Source organism: Pelodiscus sinensis, chromosome 6, assembly GCF_049634645.1.
Source record: "Pelodiscus sinensis isolate JC-2024 chromosome 6, ASM4963464v1, whole genome shotgun sequence".
Lineage (NCBI taxonomy): Eukaryota > Metazoa > Chordata > Testudines > Trionychidae > Pelodiscus > Pelodiscus sinensis.
This window is the reverse complement of record NC_134716.1, coordinates 25729779-25752312: the sequence shown is the minus strand read 5'-3', so window position 1 is coordinate 25752312 and position 22534 is coordinate 25729779. Positions and strand designations below refer to the sequence as shown.

The 22534-nt window shown below is 40.3% G+C and overlaps 1 protein-coding gene across 4 annotated transcripts in view; it reads right to left on the bottom strand.

The window, feature by feature from the left end:
* Positions 1–22534, bottom strand: part of PTPRD (protein tyrosine phosphatase receptor type D) — a 1779541-nt gene that overhangs the window by 1232442 nt on the left and 524565 nt on the right. The window lies entirely within an intron of this gene.

Genomic DNA, 22534 nt, shown 5'->3' with positions numbered 1-22534 from the left:
CTTACAGGGAGCATTGTTGAGGAGTGATCAGACCAGTCAGCTTACTGCTCTTATGGAATGCTGACAAAGCAAGTCTAGTCTCCCTACCACAAATCCTGTTGGAACCATCTTCACCAAGGTTCATGATGCCCCAATCCTGCAGCAGTAGGACCTGAGAAATATCTGCTGCTGGTCCCTTAACTCTAGGGCTGATGACTGTTTTAGACTGAAAAAAAAATAGGCAAAAGCCCTTTGCTCTCAGTGTCCCTAAACTAACAACTGACTGAAGATAGGACTGGAAGACGGGAAATGGAACACTTGATTAATTTCCCTATTCCATTCATTCCCCATGAGACATCTGGCATTGGCCATTGTCATAAGACAGGATACTGAGCTAGATGGTCATTGATTTGAGGAAGAATAACAATTCTTATAATCTTCTTTAATCTTATCCCCAGAACTAAAGAGTCAGCAGAAATGTCTCTAAATCAGTGATGCTGCAGAGTGGGGAGACAGACTACTTAGTTGCTCTCTTGAAGAGAGTAGTTGAAGTGGGTCGACCTATTTTGTCGGCACTTCAAAGAACTTGTTTGTGAGAAATTCAGAGAGATTTGTCATGAAAAGCCGAGATGGGGCCTGCAAGCTCTCCCTGTAGAAGTGAAAGACCTCTGAGTTTACCCTTAAAATATAGGAAAGGGAAGCCAGAACATGTTATGGACAGGAGAAAATGGATCCTTTAAGTGGTGAGGAAAGCAGTTTCTTTACATCCTTGCAACTGGAGGTCTGGGTAAGGAATGCTGGGGAATACCAACCATGTATTGGTGCTTCACTATCTCCCTTCCCCCTTGAAAGCACAGAGAGTGATTGAGCAATCACAAAAAAGGGTGAAGGGGCTTACAAAAAAGGGAAGCTCGATTGCTGGGGACTCAAAATTCACATAGTGGCTAGCCTAACTCTGATATACTACTAACATGGGGCTAGGAAAACAAACAATTAAACAATGTTAATATGGGCAGGAAGAAGGGAGGCAAGCTCACTGATTAATAATATTCAGACTGTCATTTGATTTACCTATTCCAGTACATTCATAATAGAATAGTATATTTTGGTATGTGGGGGAAACTGCATTTGTGATGCTGAAAAATGAATTATCAGAGGCTCATTCCTTTCCTCTTATTTCCATAGCTATGAAGTTATGACTTCTGCACAAATAAGAGGATATCAGAAAATCTGAACTGAGGTTCAAGGAAAGGGACAGAATCTGAGAGCAGATAGTTCTCTATGAAAAACAAAAATAGTCTGAGATCATTAATTAAACTAGCTCAGACACTTATGGAATCTGTGCCTTGACTACAAATGCTAGGCCTAATTCTTCCATGGTGTCATTCTGTAGTCTTTAATAACCTGACATCAAAAAGGAATGTTGCCCAATCTATGACCTTTTGCTTTATTGATATGCCATGAAATGAAATGTAGGAGAGGCAGACAAGACTTCCAACATCAGCATCTGAGATGGAAAGATGTTACGTAGCATGAAAGCTCCCCTTACACCCAGTGATAAACTGGGTGAAACTGACTTCAGGAGCAGCCTGTGTTTGAACAGACACACCTACTCTGCCTAGGTGTGCAGCAGGTGAAGCTGTTTTGCAAAAATGACAATTTTTGACTGGTTTTGGGTCACAAACCACTCTGGTATTTGAATGCAGAGATGATGGAAATGTTAATTTGGTTGTACAAGTAAAGGGCAGGAGAACTAGGCTTAGCATGCCCTGATTGAAGGGGTTTCTACTAGGTGATTCAGGAGCTGACATCACTCTTGAACTGGTCTAGGGGCTAAGCTTTATGCCTTATGTGGGAAAACGGAAGATAACACAGACTATGCTGGTTAGGAGGTTACCTATTGCTTGCTGAAATCACTGAGAGCTGGGTAAATTGGCAGAACCTCCGAAAGTTATGCCATAGGAGGAGCAAGCTGCAGCGGCTACAAGTAGCAAAGAAACAGTGGCCATTGGCAGCAAGCAACAGCAGTTGTGAGTCAGTTGAAACAGCAGAGGCATTGCTTTCATCCCTTCTCCCCACTCCCCCCAGGGGTTGGAGGTGAACTCCTATGAATGTACCTCTGAACTGTGGATCTTTGATAACCAAGGACAGTCAGCTCTGAGTGGGGTACACCGGAAGGAGGAAGCAGAATGTGCAGCAGTGCAAGGAAAAAAAAGTTATTGCTGATATGGGAGGGGGAGAGCCACAGGTGGCCCCACGTGACTACCCTACCCCCACACTAGGATCCCCACATTATTCTCTTTCCCAACACCTCCCCTCCCCGTTCCATGTTACCTGGAAGGAGGGAGGCGCTGGGCAGTACAGCAGATGGAAGGGAAAAGAGCCAGAGGGGAAAGCCTGCATAGAGCTGGCACGTCTGTGCACAGCACCGGCAGAGAGTCATGCTCCTTTTCCCACTGGACTAGGCAGTGAGGAAAGAGCAGAACTTCCAGCCCCACCTCCCCAGCCCTATAGAGACACAGCTTCATAGAGAAACGGAGTGGGGCTAGGAGTTTTGCTCTTTCCCTGCTGCCTCTTTCCACAGAATTTCTAATCCCTCTCTCTGACTTTCTACAGAGCTGTTTCTTCTGCTGTGGCTGGAGGCGGAGGAGCTGATAGCAGGGGTATGGGGAGGAGCAGAACTCCCAGCCCTGTCCACAGACCCAACAATTTCGTAGAAGGGCAGGGGGGGCCTGAGAAGAGATGTGAGGGGCTCCTCATGTTTTATTCTGTTGCTGTATCAGCTAAAAATAGCTTGGTGGTATGGCCTACTGGAGCAAACCACCTTACTTGTAATACTGGTAATGGTTTAAAAGAAGGTTTGTTGGACTTACACATGGCAAGATGAGAAACTGAGGCAAAGCACACTGCCCAATCCCGGTTTGCTTATGGTCACATGCTTTTTAACATGGCTGTGGAATTGTCCCAAACTGATGCTTGATTCCTTTTCTTTTTTAATAATAGTTCTCTTTTGTTATAGCCAGATTCAGTGCTTGTATATGGGGAAGCATTGCCTTTTTGAGGTGCCTAGGAAGGGCATTAAATTTTCTCAGATTACTTTGTGGGGTCTAGAACTGGTTCCGTTTCATACTAAGAGGAACTCCTAAGATACTGAATGTAGCCCTTGTTGTTGCCAACTCTACATGGAAGAAAAGTTACAGTAGGAAAAAAAGTTTATTATTCGCAATTTGGATAGGGAGAAAGGCAAGAGGGATTTCAGATTCTCAGAACCTTGCCCTAATCATTGCTATCATGGCACTTCTTGACCGAACTAATTTTCTTTCCACTCTCATCGTGTGTGTATTATAAATAGGTCACCAGAGTTCTATTGTGGGGTGGAGGGTGGTGTTAGAAAATGGAGATTTGCCTTCTTAAGATCTGGTTTCTTTGGCCACTGCATCAGAAAGGCACATTTTCCTTGACTTTTTCTTTAATTTTTTCCCCCAGGAGATAGATGGTAAGACATGTTCCTCCTTAATTGGAGCAAAATTTTCCATTGCCCTTGCATTACCACACTTTCCTTTTTGTTTTCATGTGGATGATAGGAAACAGAGAAGGATCAGGAATACTCAAAGCATGGAGCTTTTAAAGTTGAATCTTTAAAGGACTAAGCCAAAAAGCTCTCCAAAGCCAAGTAAACAGCTCAGGTTTATAGGTTTTTTTTTCCTCCCTCCACCTCCAGCCATTTCTTTTTGTTATGCCACTTGTTTCACTGTCTCTTTCTTCTAGTGGCAGTATAGTTCCTCTTGAAGAAAAGTCTGAAGCTAAATAAAGAACAAAGCAATAAAAGGAAGACTCAAAAGAAACACATGAGAGGAGATCTGAAGTAGATAAAGTGAAAGGCAGAATAGATGAAACAGTATAAAAAGGTTAAAGCCTAAGAGAAAAGGATGAAAGAGGAAGAAGAAATTGAGGAAACTTTAGGGGAAAATGACTAAAGATATACCTTTGTTCTGATCTAATGCTAGAGGGTTACATATGTCATTGCTTATGTAGGTAGAAGTCCTCACCCCGCACAATTCTGAGCCATCTACCCTATATTCTCAGTGACCATATGGGACTCAGATTACAGAGAGAGGAGATAATGGCCTGGCTGGAGTGCAAAAGGTAAGATACCAAGATGGATGGGTCTCACTGGCAGTAGAGACCCAGATGGTAGAGGGCACAGCCCAGAGAAAATGGGCAAGGAGCTGGCCAGGATAGGGGAGGGAGAAGAGTGGTTTCCAGCAGCCTGTCTTCAGCTAAAATTTGACGCACAGATTGTCTATCTGATGCTACAGGGAGAGGAAGCTCTTTGTTAGCCAAACTCTAAATAGAATCTCCATATCAGCTCCTGGCACTAATTTAACCCTAATCCCAGCCCTGAGATTATTTCCTTACTTTCGCATCCATACTGACTAAATGGGTACTCTGTGTGGTGCTGACTTTCATGATACCTAGAACATTCGCTGGAAGCTGGGAGCTGATGAGTTGTGGTTCTCAAAAATTACTGATTCAAACTGAAATGTCATTGAGTTGAGTGCAGGGGCCTTGCTTCATTCAACTACTTTGGAGGGAAATTTTCAGGCAAAAAGTAATACCCACCAATAAATCATGATTGTCTTGCCTGTGGAAAGCCAACAAGTATTGCTAAGGACTATTTTGGATAGGAGTGCATCTATATGGAAAGGCAGACCAGACCAAAAACTGGGAGAGATGAAGAGAAAGTCTGAAGGTGTAGTTGAAAGCATGATGGCTGACCATGGAAGAAACCCAGGGACAAGTTTTTGGGTGAGGAATGCAGGATGAAAGGAGTCTCCTTGGTGATTCAAGTACAAGAAGCCATTTACTACACTCAGGAACACAGGATGTGTACATTCTCTGAAAAAGCACAAAACTTTATCTAAGAAATACCTAGCTGTTACTAATTTATTTTCCTAAACAGAACTATTTTTGGCTAGCTGCGTGGACCCAAAGGAATAACATTCTTTTTAACATGATGTCTGCAATCAATTATTTTAAAAATGAATGGAAATCTATTGCATCAATCACAAGAAAAACTAATGTAGATAAATTCAGGAAGGAATATTAAATAATCCATTGGCAATGGAGATACAGAAACTAGTCTACAGTTTCTATACAAATGCTGGAGTAAACTAAAATAGGTAAAGTATCAGAGGGGTAGCCGTGTTAGTCTGAATCTGCAGAAGCGATGAGGAGTCCTGTGGCACCTTATAGACTAACTGAAGTGTAGGAGCATAAGCTTTCGTGGGCAAAGACCCACTTCGTCAGATGCATGGGAAGTGGGTAAAATAGGTAAGGCTCCTTCCTCAAAACAATATTTTTTTTAAAATCCACTTCAAATGTGTGACTAAAATAGATGTTAAATGTTACAACTGCATATAAACTGTAAAAATGCAAAATGAATGCTGATTGTTTATTTGTTAGTAAGAGTGGAAATAGTATAGAGGCAGTCCCCGGGTTACATGGATACGACTTACATCAGATCCCTACTTACAAACTGGGAGAGGCAACCCCACACTGGCTGCTTCCCCCCAGCAGACCAGGGAGACGTGAAGCTACCCGCCCCCTCCTCCCCCCCCCCCCCCCGCCAGCAGACCAGGGAGACGCAGAGCGGCTTTTCTCAGCAGACACCTCAGCTTGAGAATAAAGGACTGAGGGAAGTGAGGTGTGGGAGAATAAAACTGAGCTCTGGAGAAATGTTTGGCTAGAGTTTCCCCTACAATATGTACCAGTTCCGACTTACATACAAATTCAACTTAAGAACAAACCTACAGTCCCTATCTTGTACGGAACCCGGGGAGTGCCTGTATTTAATTTAATTTTTAAAGTAAACTTGTTGCCATTTTTATTTACTACTTAAGGATCTAAGCTTGCAGGGTGTTGTAAGTGCTCTCAGCTCTAGCTGAAGTCCAGGGGAGTTCATGGTGCCATGGGACTCGGATGTTTGCAAATATGGCCTCACATTAAATATTTATTATTTAGAAGTATAATTAGCCCTTCAGAGATTTCATAAGGATACATGTTCTGTAACAAAGTTGCACATTTGGCATTTATGTCATTCATCCACTATCCTTCTATATTTGCAGAATATTATGGAATAGCTGATTGGTTTTGTTTAGACAGACAGATTGATATCCCCTGCAGAAATTTCATTAGACACACTGAAAAAAAGAGGATGTTGGGTGGGGTGATATCCTCATTGGTTTCTGTTTTGAGGATGCATTCCATATTTTGCAGAGGTTGCTGGAATAATAAACAAGATAAATGGGTAAAGAATCCATATTTTTCTGTGTCCGTTCTTCCTAATATCAGATGCATGGAGCCAAGATGGGTTGGGCAATTTAGACATGTTATCTTGAAGATTATGCACAAATGTACCCACACATGCAGATACACACACACATGCTCTCATTATTTAAAACAACTTCAAAACAATGGGACTATATATATATATAGAGAGAGAGAGAGAGAGAGATTTCCTTTCTAATGTTTTACAGAGGATTATATTTTCACATTGTTGAAGAAAGGGCAAACTTTTTTTTTGCTCTATCTTAGACTTCTATCATCATATTCACAATGTAAGTGACATCCGGCTTATGATTAATGGTGATGGGGACTGCATATTGAACATCTTTACCTATTTTCTCTATATCTTACTGGAAAGTCTCAGGTGTTGGCAAATAAACTTTTAGTTTTCTAAATTTCTGCCTCTTTGTAGTTACTTTGATTGTTTTATGTTTACTTTAAAAAAGTTTTCCTTAAATATAGAGAATGGTGCCATATAATGGTCATATATCATTAGACAAGAACGTAGGAATGATATTTCCATGATCAGTGAAGTCCCACTTTTTTGTTGTTTAAAAATAGTTGCTACACTGCCACCTTACGGCCAACATAGATATTAGATACAGAAAGATATTTTGTTTTTAACTATGCCTCACTATTCAACAGTATATAACTCAATACGTTTCTCCAGATTATTAAGAATATATGGTAGAGCCAGCATTACGTTATAGAGTATCTGGGCTTCCAGGAAACACAGACTGTTGCATGACCAGCTCAGGTATTTATCCATTCAAGTAAAAGGAATTGAGTACATGCCAGTTTATACATGTGTATGTCTTTCCAAAGCAAGATGCAGTGTGGACATTAAAGTTCCAATACAATTTTTTATAAGAGTACCAGGCTTTATTACAATTTCTGAGTTATATTTGTATGTTCACTCACACCCCATTCTTGTGCAGTTAACTGTGCGGCTGAATGATACATTTACACTAAATGGGGACCAGATCCATCACAAACTTCAGTGCCTTGTCTCTCTTAGCTAAGTTAAGATGAGAACTCCTGCAGAGAAGACAGAAAATTGTGAATGACACCTAGGCTATGTCTACACTGGCGCGATCTTGAGCCAGAGCTATCCAAATGAGGCTAAGTGTGGAATATCGCTGAGCCTCATTTGCATATATAATGAGCCACCATTTTTGCGGAAGAGGCTCTTGCGCAAAAAGGAGCTGTCTACACGGCCCCTTCTTGCACAAGAAAGACCCTCTTGCACAATGCCGTTATTCCTGAAAATAATCAGCGTAGCGGCATTGCGCAAGAGGGTTTTTTCTTGCGCAAGGAGGGTCTGTATAGACAGCTCCTTCTTGCGCAAGAGCCTCTTCCGCAAAAATGGTGGCTCATTATATATGCAAATGAGGATCAGCGATATTCCACGCTTAGCCTCATTTGCATAGCTCTGGCGCAAGATTGCGCTAGTGTAGACATAGACCTATTGTGTGTGAGCTGAAAGCCCAGACTTTATATACATCCTGGTATGCATCTAAAACTTAATGCAAAAAGTAATGGTGACAGTAACACTAGCAGAAATTATAGATGTACATACATTGAGATTCCTTAATTGACAGCAAAATATGTTTCACTTAGATTATGCAAAACCATCTAAGACTCTTAAACATGAATTTCAGAACTGCCAGAGTCAAAACTGACTACAAGAAAGTTAACTTCTTTAGAATTGACCAAGGTTATTTTAAGACCATATCAGATCATCTACAAACTCTTGAGAAGAACAAAACAATAAACATAGTTTGGCTCCATTATTTTTGGTTTTCAAACACTCTGAACTAGGTTTTGGCAAATATATTTTAGGGAAACAACAAATAACATTCCTTTTTGGAAGAACAGGAATGGAAAAATAAAAACAGTGACAGCTATGCAATAAAAAGAAACACTACACGGCAACAAATTCTGTCTTGTCTGCAAACATAGTAGTTTTCTTAATTTTGCTTATAGTTCAGAAATATTCACGGCAAAACTTATGAAGCGGGGATTCTCCAAATTCTGTGTTTTTGCAGTGCAGAGTTGCCACCTGTCCAGGTTTTACCCAGATAGTTGGTCTTTTGGCTTCTGTGTCTGGGTGCCATTTAGGATTGCCAAGTGCCCAGGTTTCTACTGAAAGTTCAATTGCAAAGGGGCCAGGAAACTCTAACTGGCACCCTGACCAAACGTCTGGTTCCTGTGGGGGTGTGGGGAGGTGCTAGATCATCAACCTGGTTCAGCCCAGGTCATCTCTTACCTGCAGGCAGGCTTCTTGAAACAGTCCAGTGAGTGACAATGGGAGGTGGAAAGAAAAGTGAGTGATGGGGACAGGATCTTGTGGGAGAAGAAACAGAATGGGGTGGGCCTTAGGGGGGAAAGGTAGGACATGGGCCATGACCTCAAGGATCCAGTTACCATAAATTAGAAGGGAAGCAACCCAAATACAGTGCCAAAGACAAAGGAGTTCTGATCCAGGACAGAGCTCCTAGTTGCTATGGTAATACAAATTATACATAAATAAAATAAGCGAATAATTCTTCATCTGTTGTATGAGAGTGTTCTGTATGCCATAAACTAAGTTGTTTCAAATTGGATCTTTAGGATCCTATCCTTTTGTTCCTTAGCTGAATGAGTTTTAATTCTTTCAGTCAGGTTTTAATGTGAATTTTTACATTTACTCATTTGAAATTCACTGCCTAATGACATTCTCCAATATTTGCTTAACATATATTATTAATAAAAGAGGTGATTTATTTATTTCCCCCCTTTCCCTATAATTCACCTCACTGAAATCAAAAGCATATGTACAAATACCAGAACCATTAATGGCCAAATCAATCTACTTTTCCGATGGTTAAAAATAATTGTAATAATAATCAGAAGCAGAAGTGTAGCACTGTATTAAGTTCCAAAGCACTAACCCTCTCAAATAAAACCAATTCAAAATACTATTTATGGTTAAAAAATAAGGAAGAAATTTATATCAACAGAAATAGTTTGAACACTTAGCTCCCTGAACCAATGGTGTGAATTTTCAGTTTGCAAGTACTTATCTTTAATTCAATATGAAATTTGAAATGTCTTACACAATTTATCAGGCAATCGATTAACCCTAATTCCCCTAGTGGATGATTCCAACAGGTAGAGACTAATTTATTTAGATTACTTGTATGGATTTCTATACATGTATATTTATTCATGATCAAATATGATATAATCATATCACCTTTTTTTCTAAAAATGGTTCCGAATAAATTTCTTTACCTCAGATGTCTAGTATAAGCCTCATTCCCCTAATAGCTGTGAACAATCTATGTTCTTTCTATCAAAAAGATAAAGGGATATCATTGCTTTTGTTTGCATAACATGATTAACACTAAATAGAACAGCTATATACAGCTAAAAAAAGGGAAGAAAAAAAGATTAATCAAATTGACTGTAGTCTTTTTCCCCTCTGTTGAGATCCATTCAAGTTATAATCACTTTGAGCATTTATGTTGATTTCCCCACTTTGTGGGAGATCTGATTAGTACAGTATTACTAGCAGGGGTCTCCGCTAATGAAGTAGCTTTGCTAAAGAACACCTTTCTGAAAAATGTCCATGACACAAACAAAAATACAATAATTGTGCTGTGAGCAAGCCAAGTTCCTGACCAAAAGATAATGCAAACAATGTAAAGGAGAAATTTATCTTCACATTTAACAGCCTCATGGGAACCATATGTTATCTTTTTACATACAATATGCATGTGTAACTGTTTGTTTGTACACAGTTCCATACTCTTGGCCGCCTGATCCTGACCTGGGTTTTTGGAAGTAACTAAAGAGTAAATGTGTAATATGTTGAACCCAAAATACCTACAGCTTGAACCTCTCTAGTCTGGTAGCCTTGGGGCCTGACTGATTCTGCACCAGAGAATTTGGTCTGTCTCCCAGAGCCTCTCAGAGGGTAGTATCCTGTTCCAGTATCGGTTGTAGTTTATTGATAATGTGTTGGACGGGTTTAAATTGGGGGCTATCGGTGATGGCAAGTGGTGTTCTATTGTTGGTTTTCTTGGGTCTGTCTTGAAGTAGATGATTTCTGGGTACTCGTCTGGCTCTTTCAATTTGTTTTTGTTTTCTCCAGGTGGGTAATTGAGGTTTATAAATGCTTGGTAGAGATCCTAAGGTTTCTGGTCTCTGTCAGTGGGATTAGAGCAGATGCGATTGTATCTAAAGGCTTGGCTATAAATGATGGATCATATGGTGTGTCCTGGATGGAAGCTGGAGGCATGTAAGTAACTGTAGGAGTCAGTGGGTTTTCTGTAGAGAGTGGTATCTAATTTACCATTGGTGATTTGTACTGTGGTGGCCAGGAAATGGATCTCTTGTGTAGAGTGGTCCAGGCTGAGATTGATGGTTGGGTGTAGGTTGGTGCATCCAGAGTTTCTTGGCCATGGGTCCAGATCATAAAGATGGCATTGATATAGTGTACGTAGAGAAGATGTAAAAGGGGACAGGAAACGTTGTTCTAAGTCAGCCATAAAGAGGTTAGCGTACATTGGGGCCATGTGGATACCCATGGCTGTGCCGCTGATCTTGAGGTATAAGTTGTCCCCTAATTGGAAATAATTGTGGGTGAGAACAAAGTTACATAGGTCTGCTACCAGACTGGCAGTGGTATCCTCTGGGATAGTGTTTCTAATTGCTTGTAATCTCTCTTCATGTGGAATGTTGACGTAGAGAGCTTCTACATCCATGGTAACAAGAATGGTGTTATCAGGGAAGATATCTATGTTTTGTAGTTTCCTTAGGAAGTAAGTAGTATCTCAGGGTATGTCTACACTACCACCCTAGTTCAAACTAGGGTGGTAATGTAGTCAACCGGAGTTGCAAATGAAGTCCGGGATTTGAATTTCCCAGGCTTCATTTGCATCTTGCCGGGTGCTGTCATTTTTAAATGTCCGCTAGTTCGGACTCCGTGCCCCGCGGCTACACGCGGCACGAACTAGATAGTTCAGACTAGGCTTCCTACTCCGAACTACCGTTACTCCTCCGAACTACCTAGTTCATGCCGTGTGTAGCCGCGCGGCACGGAGTCCGAACTAGCGGACATTTAAAAATGACGGCACCCGGCAAGATGCAAATGAAGCCCGGGAAATTCAAATCCCGGGCTTCATTTGCAACTCTGGTTGACTACATTACCACTCTAGAGATAGCTGGGAGTGTTGGTTGCGTAGGGTTTGAGAAGAGAGTCATGTTTTAGTAGTATATAACAAGAAGAGCAGATATTATTTACAGTTGGCAGCCTCTCATACTCAGAATGGGATCAGAATACTCTAAGGCTACATCTACATTGGCAAGATTTTGTGCAAAAGCAATTGCTTTTGCGCAAAATCTTGCCACCTGTCTACACTGGCCGCAAGTACTTGCACAAGAACACTGACCTTCTAATGTATAAAATCAGTGCTTCTTGCACAAATACTCTGACACTCCAGCTCAGGGATAAGCCCTCTTGCGCAACTGTTCTTGTTCAAGAGGCCAGTGTAGAGAGGCAACATCAATTTCTTGCGCAAGAAAGCCCAATGTTTAAAATGGCCATCGTAGCTTTCTTGCGCAAGACAGCGTCTACACTGGCCTCGATGCTCTTGCGCAAAAGCTGCCATTGTAGACGCTCTCTTACTCAAATACTCTAACGCAAAAACTTGCATTGAAGAGTATTTGCGCAAAATTTTGCCAATATAGACGTAGCCTAACTGGGTTCTTTCATTCTCATACATCCTCACTAGCAGTACAGATTCTGTGGGAGAAAATTGGAATGCAGTGGAGTTTTTCTATTACAGTTAAATGGAGGTATCATTTTCCCTTTAACATCTCACTATTCACTTCTAAGATTCAATTTTTTAATTAGTTTTATTTATAAAATGTGTTTATTAGATTTCTAAGAATACACATAAAATCAATATATGACAATACAGAAATTGATCAATTGCTTCCACATCAATTAATAGACTCAGCCACAGTCCTTCATTCCCAGAAGATTCAATAAAATCCTCATTCCATATTATTCATGAGGTAAAAGCTTGTGCAAATAGATGAACCATGCCGCATATCCTGAAGGACAACAAATTCAAGTTCTGCCTAATAGGTGGGAAGCGGTAATGTGTCGATCCCTTCATTTTAGAATCTCCTATTAAATAAGGAGGCTTTTTGCTGGAACACTTGAATTAATTTCAAATGTTGTGAAATTAGAACATGAGGAGGGGTTTTGAATGCATTCAGGACCCACAACATTAAGGACTTAATAGGTAAAAAACAACTGTCATGCCCCTATGCTTTATGAAGACTGGCTTATGAATGTGAATATGCATAATTCAAGGACACTTTATGCAAAACCAGTCATATAACAGGTGATTTTAAAAGTTATCTGATAATCTGAATATCCTATTTGTGAGTATGTATATTTCTTATATGGGCTGTTAGAAATATAAGTGGGAACCTGTTTTATTAGTCTTGGTATTCTAGTAAAAGCCATTACAGATACTTTAGAAACTTAATGGCAGGGTAATCAAATCAACAAACTGTGAATGATTTTGTGTCCTGTAATCCCAAACTGTGGTTGGTCCTACCAAGACATGTGACCATGCCACCTGATGCTGGAATCTATTTTGTATCTGGTATTTTTGCATTCAAAGTGAGAAAAATTTGAACTGAGCACAAAGAATTCCCGCCATGGGCAAAATGGATATGAAGTCAGGAAATCAAATAATACACATGGTTATCAGATGCTAGGAGCCCTACCTGTTACTTACCACTCATGATGACTGCTTGAAATACTGAGCCTAAGTCTACAGTTCAGAATTTTTGTGCAAAAATGGCCATTTTTGTGCAAAAACTCGGAGAGCATCCACATCTTAAGCGCATTTTTGCACAAGTAAAACAAAAGAACAGAGGGGTTTTTCCAGTGTAGGTATTCCTCCTACAAGGAATAATTCCTTTTTGCACAAGAGCTCTTGCACAAAAAGGTGTGTGTGGATGGTCAACAGGAGTCTTTTGAGCAAAAAGAGGCAATAAAAAAAAAACCACAAGTGCCCTGGTGGCCATTCTGTAAATAGCAATCAGAGTTTCCTTTTGAGAGAGAGTCCATTCAGCCTGAATGCTCTCTTTCACAAATGCGCATCACTTTTTTGATGCACTTTTGCAGTGTGGATGCGCTGTTGCGCAAGAAGTTTTTGTGGAAGATCTCTGCCGCAAAAAGCTTCTTGTGCAAGAAACCTGTAATGTAGACATAGCTTAAGAGTAAACAGAGGTAACTATTAGGCCTAAGATAGGAGGGTGCTTAGCTTATGAAAGACATTAAAACCACTGTTAGGGTAAGAATTTGCATGTAACAATTTTTTTAGTGTATTAGAATTACCTGTTGTGTTTTGTTTATCTTGGCTTGAAGGTAACTGAACTTGAGCTGTTTGTTTTCACTTGCAAGTACTTAAATCCTATTTTTTATTCTGAATAAAAATACTTTGTTTTATTATCAAGCCCAGCGTAAATAATAGTTATCTGGGGGAAGGAAGAACAACCAGTGTGCATATCTCTCATTGTTAAAGAGGTCTGACCTTATAAGCTTTCTCTGTGTAAAAGTTTTAGACGGAATAATATGGATTTATTTGGGGGTTTGGTCCCTTTGGGAGGTTGAATTACTGCATGTTGTTAATGGCCCTATAGCTGAACTCTCCCAGAGCTCAGCTGGTTCAGTATTTGTGTTCCTCTGCTTGGGAGCTGTTACCTCAATACTGTGCCTTGGCTGGGGTTAGACCAGAGCTTCTGGTCCAACAGGACAGGATAATGGGGCACTCCAGAAGGTATGTTGGCAGGCTCAGTGACATGACCAGCACACTGGGTGACAATTCCAAGGGGACCCTTATGATTCAACCCATCACAACACCTTAAAGTAACTCATCAACAATAATACAGCAGAATAAACTGGAAGACAGTGTAGACTGCAGAGCACAGAGTTTGAATGCTTTCACTGAGAAATGCCAATAGGCAACTGCCAATGCAGAAGTTGACCCTCTTACTATAATCCTAAAGAGAGGGTAGTACTTCAATTCAGGAATTGATCAAAGGAATGGATAAATGAAACTGGTAGGATCGCATAGGGACAAATCTAACAGATCAGAAAAACATATCTTCCCTTTCATTCCAGGACCCTAGTCAATTAAATCTGGTAAAAGCGTGCATAATTCTGATTACATACCATTAACTCCTCTTCCCTTAATATATTGCTACATAAAATATGAAATGTTTATGCTTGAAAAAATAGCAATGCAGTGTATGGCTATTTCAAGAGGCCTGTGTATATAGTTGCTTCCTCATTGAGTTAGGATTTCACAATCAGGTCCATTCCATTTATTAGTACCTATCCAACATATGAGGAAGGTGGCAAATGGGATGGAGGTCTAATACGTCAGTATTAGAGGGTCTAATCAGAAGCTGTAAATAAGCAAATTACTAGCTGTCAAAAAAATTATCAATATTAAATTAAATGAGCATCCTTTGGGCAAGCTAACATTTTGTTTTTCTGGAGGCTACTTCTGAAATGAACTACAGTGAAGAAAAGGCATATAAATAAAACAGATGAGTTTTTAAAAAGTTCATTTTTTATGCACAGACTTGAAAAACAAAACTTTCATACCCAAAGCACAGTATTTGTAAGGAAAAAATAGCAGTCTGATAGGTGATCTCCCCATACAACACAAGATTAAATATATTCTTGTACAGCTATTTGTCCCTTTCTTACTTTAAAGGTGACTTTTATATTGTAAAATCAGTTAGAACATGTGCGCCTTCTGAAGGTCAAACTGGAGAGTGCTTTTTATCATGAAGCCTAGGTAGATAAAAGCCTACTTGGTGATTTATGTTTGCACGCAATACAAAATGTCAACTATAAAATGTAATCCTGGTCAGCTCCTCAAACAAAACTGACTCAGGGTTGCCCTTAGGTGGCCAGAATCACAACTTGTACTGAGCAGCTCATAAAAGGAAATACTAAGGTCTATCTTTTTCAAAACTTTCCCCCCTTTGTTTGGCACATTTTGGCACTCAAGAAAGTGAAGTTCTGATAGCACTTATAAATGTCTCCGTTTTTGCCAGTCGTGTGTTCATTTTCCCATCCCCTCTGGTAATGAACTTCTTGCTGTGCCTCCTCTGAGATAGTTATATAAAAGTCTTGTGAACAGTAACTACAAACAATGGCAGTTATTTTGTAAAGACCTAAATGTTCAAACTGAGATTAGTTACATCCAGATGCATGCCTACTGAAACAAGGTGGATGGGGATTTCTCTAAAGCCTGTAGTAGAGTCATTATATCTGTTTTGTTATATTTCTTCAACTATCTCCTCATACATGTATCTTGAGAATCATTCTGCTCTGTACAATAACCAGTTTGTCTCAGTCCCTGAAAAAGCTGTGTCAGAGTAGTTTCACTGCATAGTCAGTCCATAGGGTTAGGGTTAGGGTTAGGGTCACCTGGGCCTCCACGCTACAGGGGATCACAGCTCCCATTGGCTGCAGATTGCTGTTTCCGGCCAATGGGAGTTGTGATCACCTGTACCTGCAGAGGTGCAGGTAAATATAGCGGCAGCGGCCCACCAGGGACTAACCCTGGTCAACCAATGCAGTTTTATTGCCCACCCCTGGACTAAGGAAAAGGAAAGCTCCAAACTTTCATATAATGCAAGTTTAGGCAAACAACTTTTTAAAATAAAAAAAGCTACATTTTAGGTCTGCAATCTTCACTCAGCTTCCTCCCACCACTACCAAATTGGGAAAATGAGTTGGGAATAGCTTCTGTATTAATGTTCAAAGAAAATGTCGGGCATTATCAGACCAACCTAGTATCTTGTCTCCTGCCATGGCCAGTACCAGTTGCTTTTGAGGAAGAAGCAAGACTCCCCAAAATGAATAATCATAAATTTAACCTGCTCATAGAAATTAAGTGATTGGTTATGCCCTGAAGCATGAGTGCTTAAATCCTTCATCCTTTTTAAAATCCTAGCTAATGGAACTGTGGATGTTCTCATTTTCCATATAGAAGTCTAATCCTTTTATTAAATCCTACAAACCCTTTCAACTCAACATCCATGTGAAAACATAATTAAACAAACAATCAATCTTTGGTCATGGTATTATACCTCAGATCCTGAATTCTAACCTATTTATTTTGTAGATATGTAAATAATACTTGTACTTAAAAGGATATACTGCAACACATTTTACGAGCTACAACTCGAACACCACAATTACTGTTGTCTCACACAATTTATTCCTACAACACTACCAATTTTTCCTCTCTCAGGTTTTATTGCTAAGAAAAGTAAAACCAGTATTGTTTGCTTATTTAGTCCTGGTTTGTGCACCAGTGTAACCTACCCACTTAGTGTGGTTCCCTGTCCCATGTAGTGGCACTTAGATCACTTACAGCAAGAGATAAGAACAAGGGAGGAACTGTGAGGCCCTGCCATAATTATACCAATAAGTATATGTTCTGCAAAGAGGTGCTAACATTGCCTAATCATGGGCATACACTGTAGTCTCTTGATCCTCTGAAAAAGTGAAACATTTGCAATATGGAGTTGTACATAAACACTTTGAAAACAGTTATCAGCAAACAAATAGTTTGCAACTGCACAAATACAAACACTAACCTACAATACTGTAAATACACCCCTCCAGTTAATTTGCATTGTACACAAAGATTTATGTATGAATTTAAATATTTATTTCTTTACCAGAGAATGTTTCCAACACATGGCATTAATCTTGACAAACAGCAAAGAGAATATTATATTTAACAAGTAAACAAAGTATTCAGAGTTTATTCATCCTTATCTGTAGCTTTCACTTAACCCCTTCCTTGAAGAATATAGGGGGGAACCCCCCCCCCCACACACACACACCTCACACCGCAACCCTTAACATATCAGGATTTCTTAAAAAAATAATAATACATGCAAGAAAGTAGAGTATCATCACATTTTCTATTGAAACAACAGTTACTTCTTTGAAGGCAAAAGCCAGAAAAGCAACTAAAAAGCATTAGGAAAGAGGATTTTAAGAAAGTTCTCATTTCATAAATATGCCCCACAATAAAATAATTTTTGGCAACATTTTGCTTCAATCCATCCATATATAAACTGTGGCAAATGTAAACACACAGCCAAATAAGTAAAGTCATTGCTTATCTGGAGGCTATTAAGCATTTATAATATACTTTATGAAAGATTTAGAAAGCCACAGGCTTATCTTAGAATGCTATGAAATGTAATTCTCTCCACTGGGTTTAATACAGAGCCATTTGATATGTTGAGAGAGACAAATTCAAAGCTTGCTTGTAAATTTTGTCTTAAAATATATATAAATATGTATAGGGAGAAGGAATCCATCTTAACTCTAATTATGGCTTGTAATTGATTATTAATTAAAGACACATGCTTTTCTTTCTCTCTCTCTCTCTCTCTCTCTCTCTCTCTCTCTCTCTCACACACACACACACACACACACACACACACACACACACACACAAAATTCACAAGTGTTTGTGAGCACTACTTCAGAATAGCAGTTAGTACAGTGGTGCTTAGAAAATAGGTTAGACATGTGATTTTGAAATGTACAATCTTAGAAAAAAATTGAAAGCAAAATCATAGATAAATTTTAGGGCCTAATCTAATGTCTAAGAAATCTCAAAGTAGTCTCATGAATTTTTAACCAAAAATTAAAGACTGACCTCACCAGCCCAGGAGTAGACCAGAAGTTGTTTTTTTTTCTTGGTTTGAATCCAAACCAAAATTGTATGGATGACAATCTCAGCACTTTGTGAAAATTATAATGCATTTACTAATATTCTTATTTCTAAATCTTTCTTTTGTAGTTGTGATAGAATTCTCAATGGGGTTAGATGGCCTAGTGGTTAGAACACCTACTGCCATCTCCCCATGCGCAGGTCTTGATATCGAGATCCACTGAGGAAGGAAATGGTAATGGAACCCAGGCCTGCCTACTCCACAAGGCTCCAATCCAGGATCCTAGTAAGGTCAAGCCCAGAGGTACCCAATTTACCCTCTCTGGGTTACTTCCTAATGGCTGCTGTTCTCCCTGAAGGTGAAAAGCAAAAGAAGGAAAAGGCAAATCATTAGTTCAGCGTGGTCTTAATCCCTCAGGAAGCTTCTGTGCTGCCCCTGTTAGGAGTCTTCTAAGTAGGTCTGTCCTCCTCCCCACATCCCCATTTCTGAACTGGATTGATTGCTCTCTTTTTAACCCTGTCTCCAGTTGAACTGTGTTCTGCAGGGCCAGAGGCGTGAAACTACCTGGGCCCAGTGTAAGATTTAATCCTTCCAGCCCAGTGTAAGATCCTTCCAGCTCAGTGTAAGATTTAATTTTATACTTTTTTTTGCATATGTCTTATTAACTCCTATGTATATAGATCATGAAGTATTTTGACATTGCTTGTTTGTAAACTGTGAATTTTAAAAATTCAGCATTATTGTATACCAAAACGCATGCAGCTGGAAACATATGGATATATAAGGCAGGCAAGGGACAATGAAAATTATATCAATCACAGCAATGTGCCTCTTTTAACTTTAAGAATCTGCTAAATAAACAAAAACATCCTAGTTGAAGGTCAGTCTCATGGGACAGCAGTAGCATGCTGACATTTTAGAACATCTAGTTCAAGGGTGACCATATGTATAGAGGTGATTTGCTGCTAGGATTCATGGGATATTGAATGCATCCCAGTGGGAATTCCACTTTGGTTGATTAACAGGGGTGGCAGTATCAGTATCCTTGGCCAAGACGGTACATTCTGCCTACTAAAACGAAGAAGGAATTCTGCAGATATAATCTGATGCAGTAACAGTGCTGTGTTGAAACAAGCAAGAACAGAATAATAATATTACTAATAAAAATAAAATGTACTTGATAAAACAGGATAGAAGGATGGATACTACAGTAATTATACAATTCACTCTTCAAAACAGATTTAGCTTTATAATACTTGATAACTGGCTCCCTGCTAGCTGTACAGAAACATGTGCAATGGTCTTCTATATACTTCTAGGCTTGATATAAAAATCCAAATTAACTGTAAACAAACACTGGAATACATACCATCATTTGTTTTAAAACTACAAAATGTTCTCTCTCTGTAAAGATGGTACATAATATTTTTAAATATCTAGTTTACTAATTATATTTTTAAAGAATTACACAGAATGAGGGCCACTTATCACAGATTTGTTGCTATTGGTCCAAACATGCAAAAAAAAGAGATCAGCCAACCAACCATCATCAACATGCATTCTTCTTAATTTGCAAAATTATACAGTATATTTGATTTTTCATTCCATTTCTGAGCACCATCTGCAGTATTTCAACCATATGAAATGCATTTTTATTGCCAAAGGGGTACTTATATAATTTACATTTAGTTTTATTGAAAGTGGTAGAAATGGTTTGTTAAGACATATTTGATAAAGTTAACTCATTAATTTGTAGGACCCACAATGAAAATACCTAAGAGGTACAAAATGCTATAACTATTTGTCTTTACTTAAAACACTCAGAAATCTCCTAGGCTGACTTAGCATACTAGTTAATTACAGATTGCTGATTGGAGAAAGGCTCAACAGGAGCTCAGCTTTTATAGGAGCTACTTCGAATAATAGCTCAATGCTAAAGTCCTCATTTAGTCTCCATTTGCTTTTTGATGGTGTCTGTTGCAGAGTCCAAGAATCCCCAAAATGTCTCCATTTACTTTCTGAAAACTTAAATCTGAAGGTTTAACACCCTAGGATTAACACAACAGTGGAACCAACAAGGGATTGGGGAAGAGGCAGTTTTCCCCAAGGCCTATGTTTGAAAGCTTTTCCCCAGCCCCAAACTAAACAACGTTGCACCCTGGCACAGAAGGTCACAATGCCACTTAGATTTGGCCTGACTACCCTTCTGTCATGGAGGAATGATGGGGCCAACCATGAATGGTACTATGATCTCACACACCAAATTGCAATTCCTGGAGCGAGTCCCAGTGGGATAAGAGTTGCTGTGATGGGGTCAGTATGGTATGAACTCTTTCTGATACAATGTCCTCTCAGTGGTAATATTTTGGAAGGTTAGGGGGACTCAGTTTAATTTTTTCCCCTGGGCCTCTCCAAATCTCTGTGCAGCTCCACATAGCAGATCATGAAATTATGCTCTTCTTGGACAATAAGCCTTTTATTTCTTTATGTTAATATACAGAACTGTGCATCAAATATCTTACATACCGTATTTTCCGGCGTATAAGGCTACTGGGCGTATAAGACAACCCCCTAATTTTTTAGTTAAAAGATAGGGTTTTGTCTTATACCCCAGTGCCCCTCCGCCTCCCCGGCTTTGCTCCCGGTGTCCCTGGTCTGCTGGAGACGGTCCCCAGCAGACCAGAGGCACCGGGAGCAAAGCCGCAGCAGCGGTGGGGTCCCGCGCCTCTGAGGCTTTGCCAGAGCAAAACCTCAGAAGCGCGGCACCCCGCCGCCGCATCGGCTTTGCTCCCGGTGCCTCTGGTCTGCTGGGGACCATCTCCAGCAGACCAGGGACACCAGGAGCAAAGCCTCTGAGGACGCCCCGGCAGCGGGACAGCCCCGGCGCGCCTGGGATGCCCTGCCGCCGGCTTCCCCCGAGGCTTTGCAAAGCCGCAAAGCTGTATACCCGGCATATAAGACGACCCCCGATTTTTGGGGGATGTTTTTTAACATCAAAAGTCGTCTTATATGCTGGAAAATATGGTACAACAGATCCAAGCTCATTCAAAGATTACAAATATGAATACTAATTGTAGGAAAGGGCTTTCAACACAGAATGGCTCTCAATACAGAAAGTACCTCATGGGTATTTTCATTGCTGTCCATGAAATCAATTCACTTAAAGAGCAACGCAGATGTTTTATTTATGCCTTAGGACTGTACTAATGGACATGTCAAATTCCAGCTCATACTTATGGAACAAAAAGTTTAATTAGTAAATGTTCTTTCAGTACTTTCAAAATGTACTTTCAATATGTACAATACTATACAAATGCCAGGTAGAAGTAGTAAGAGCTAAACGTGTTATTAACTCTGTTAATTTATGACATATTGTGATTTTGAAACGTACAATCTTTGACTACATCCTACACAGGTAAGGAGAACTTCAATGCAGCACAAAAATGTGCCCAATATTTTCACTTTTGATAATGAGCTTCTCCTCAAAAAGCAGGTCACTTGTTTGGGCAATTACCATTTTTTATGGCACTTTCAGAACTGGTCTTTCGTGATTACATTTGTCCCTATTGTTAGGTCTCATCACAGATAATGTTAATCATTCTTACCAACCTGGTTGTCAGTAAGGAAGTAAAATATGCGGGAAAGCTAGAAATATCAATGGGTCTGTAGGGAGCAGAGCTCTGCAATGGTCGGGAGGGGGGAAAGCCTCAAAGATAGGATCATTGTCCCTTTTCAAAAGGGGTGTGTGGTCCCCAAAGTACAATTCCCTCTTTTTACAATGAATATGGCCCTGCAGACCTAGTCCAAAAAATCCTGTTCCCTTTTTCAGGGTATATATGGCCCTAGTCAAAAGTACTATGGTCTCCCTCTGGAAGGCTCTCTGGCCTGCAGCCCTACGCCCCTGGTGAGTCTCCCCTGGCTGTCAGGGAGGTAGGAGGACCTGGGCCCTCCTGTTCCACCAGGTCCCAACCCAGGACACTTCCACTGCTTGCTCAGCAGGGCATCCTACCAAAATGCGCTGATCTCCCGGAGGGACAAACCTTTGACCTGGGTCACTTCCTACTTACCCTGGGGTTGCCCCCTTCTCGGGGCGTTGCTCAATTAATCCAACTCACGAAGGCAGCCTCCCTGGTCTGGTCTGTTGCAGAGGCTGCGGCAGTGGCGGTTGCCTGGGCTGCGGCAGCTGTTGACTGGGCTGTGGCTCCTGAGTCTGCAGCCATGGCAGGGACTGCTCGGGAGCTCCAGCCTGATCTTCTTCCCTGCTGGCAGTCTCCCCAGACCGAGCTGCTCCACTGGCTTTTAAACAGGTCCAGCAGTTGGAGCATGCCCAGTCTGAGAAGAACACTGGGACTTCCTCCACCCACAGAGTCTTGCCTACCCCCACTCCCCCTTTACCAGTGTGGGGCATTCTATA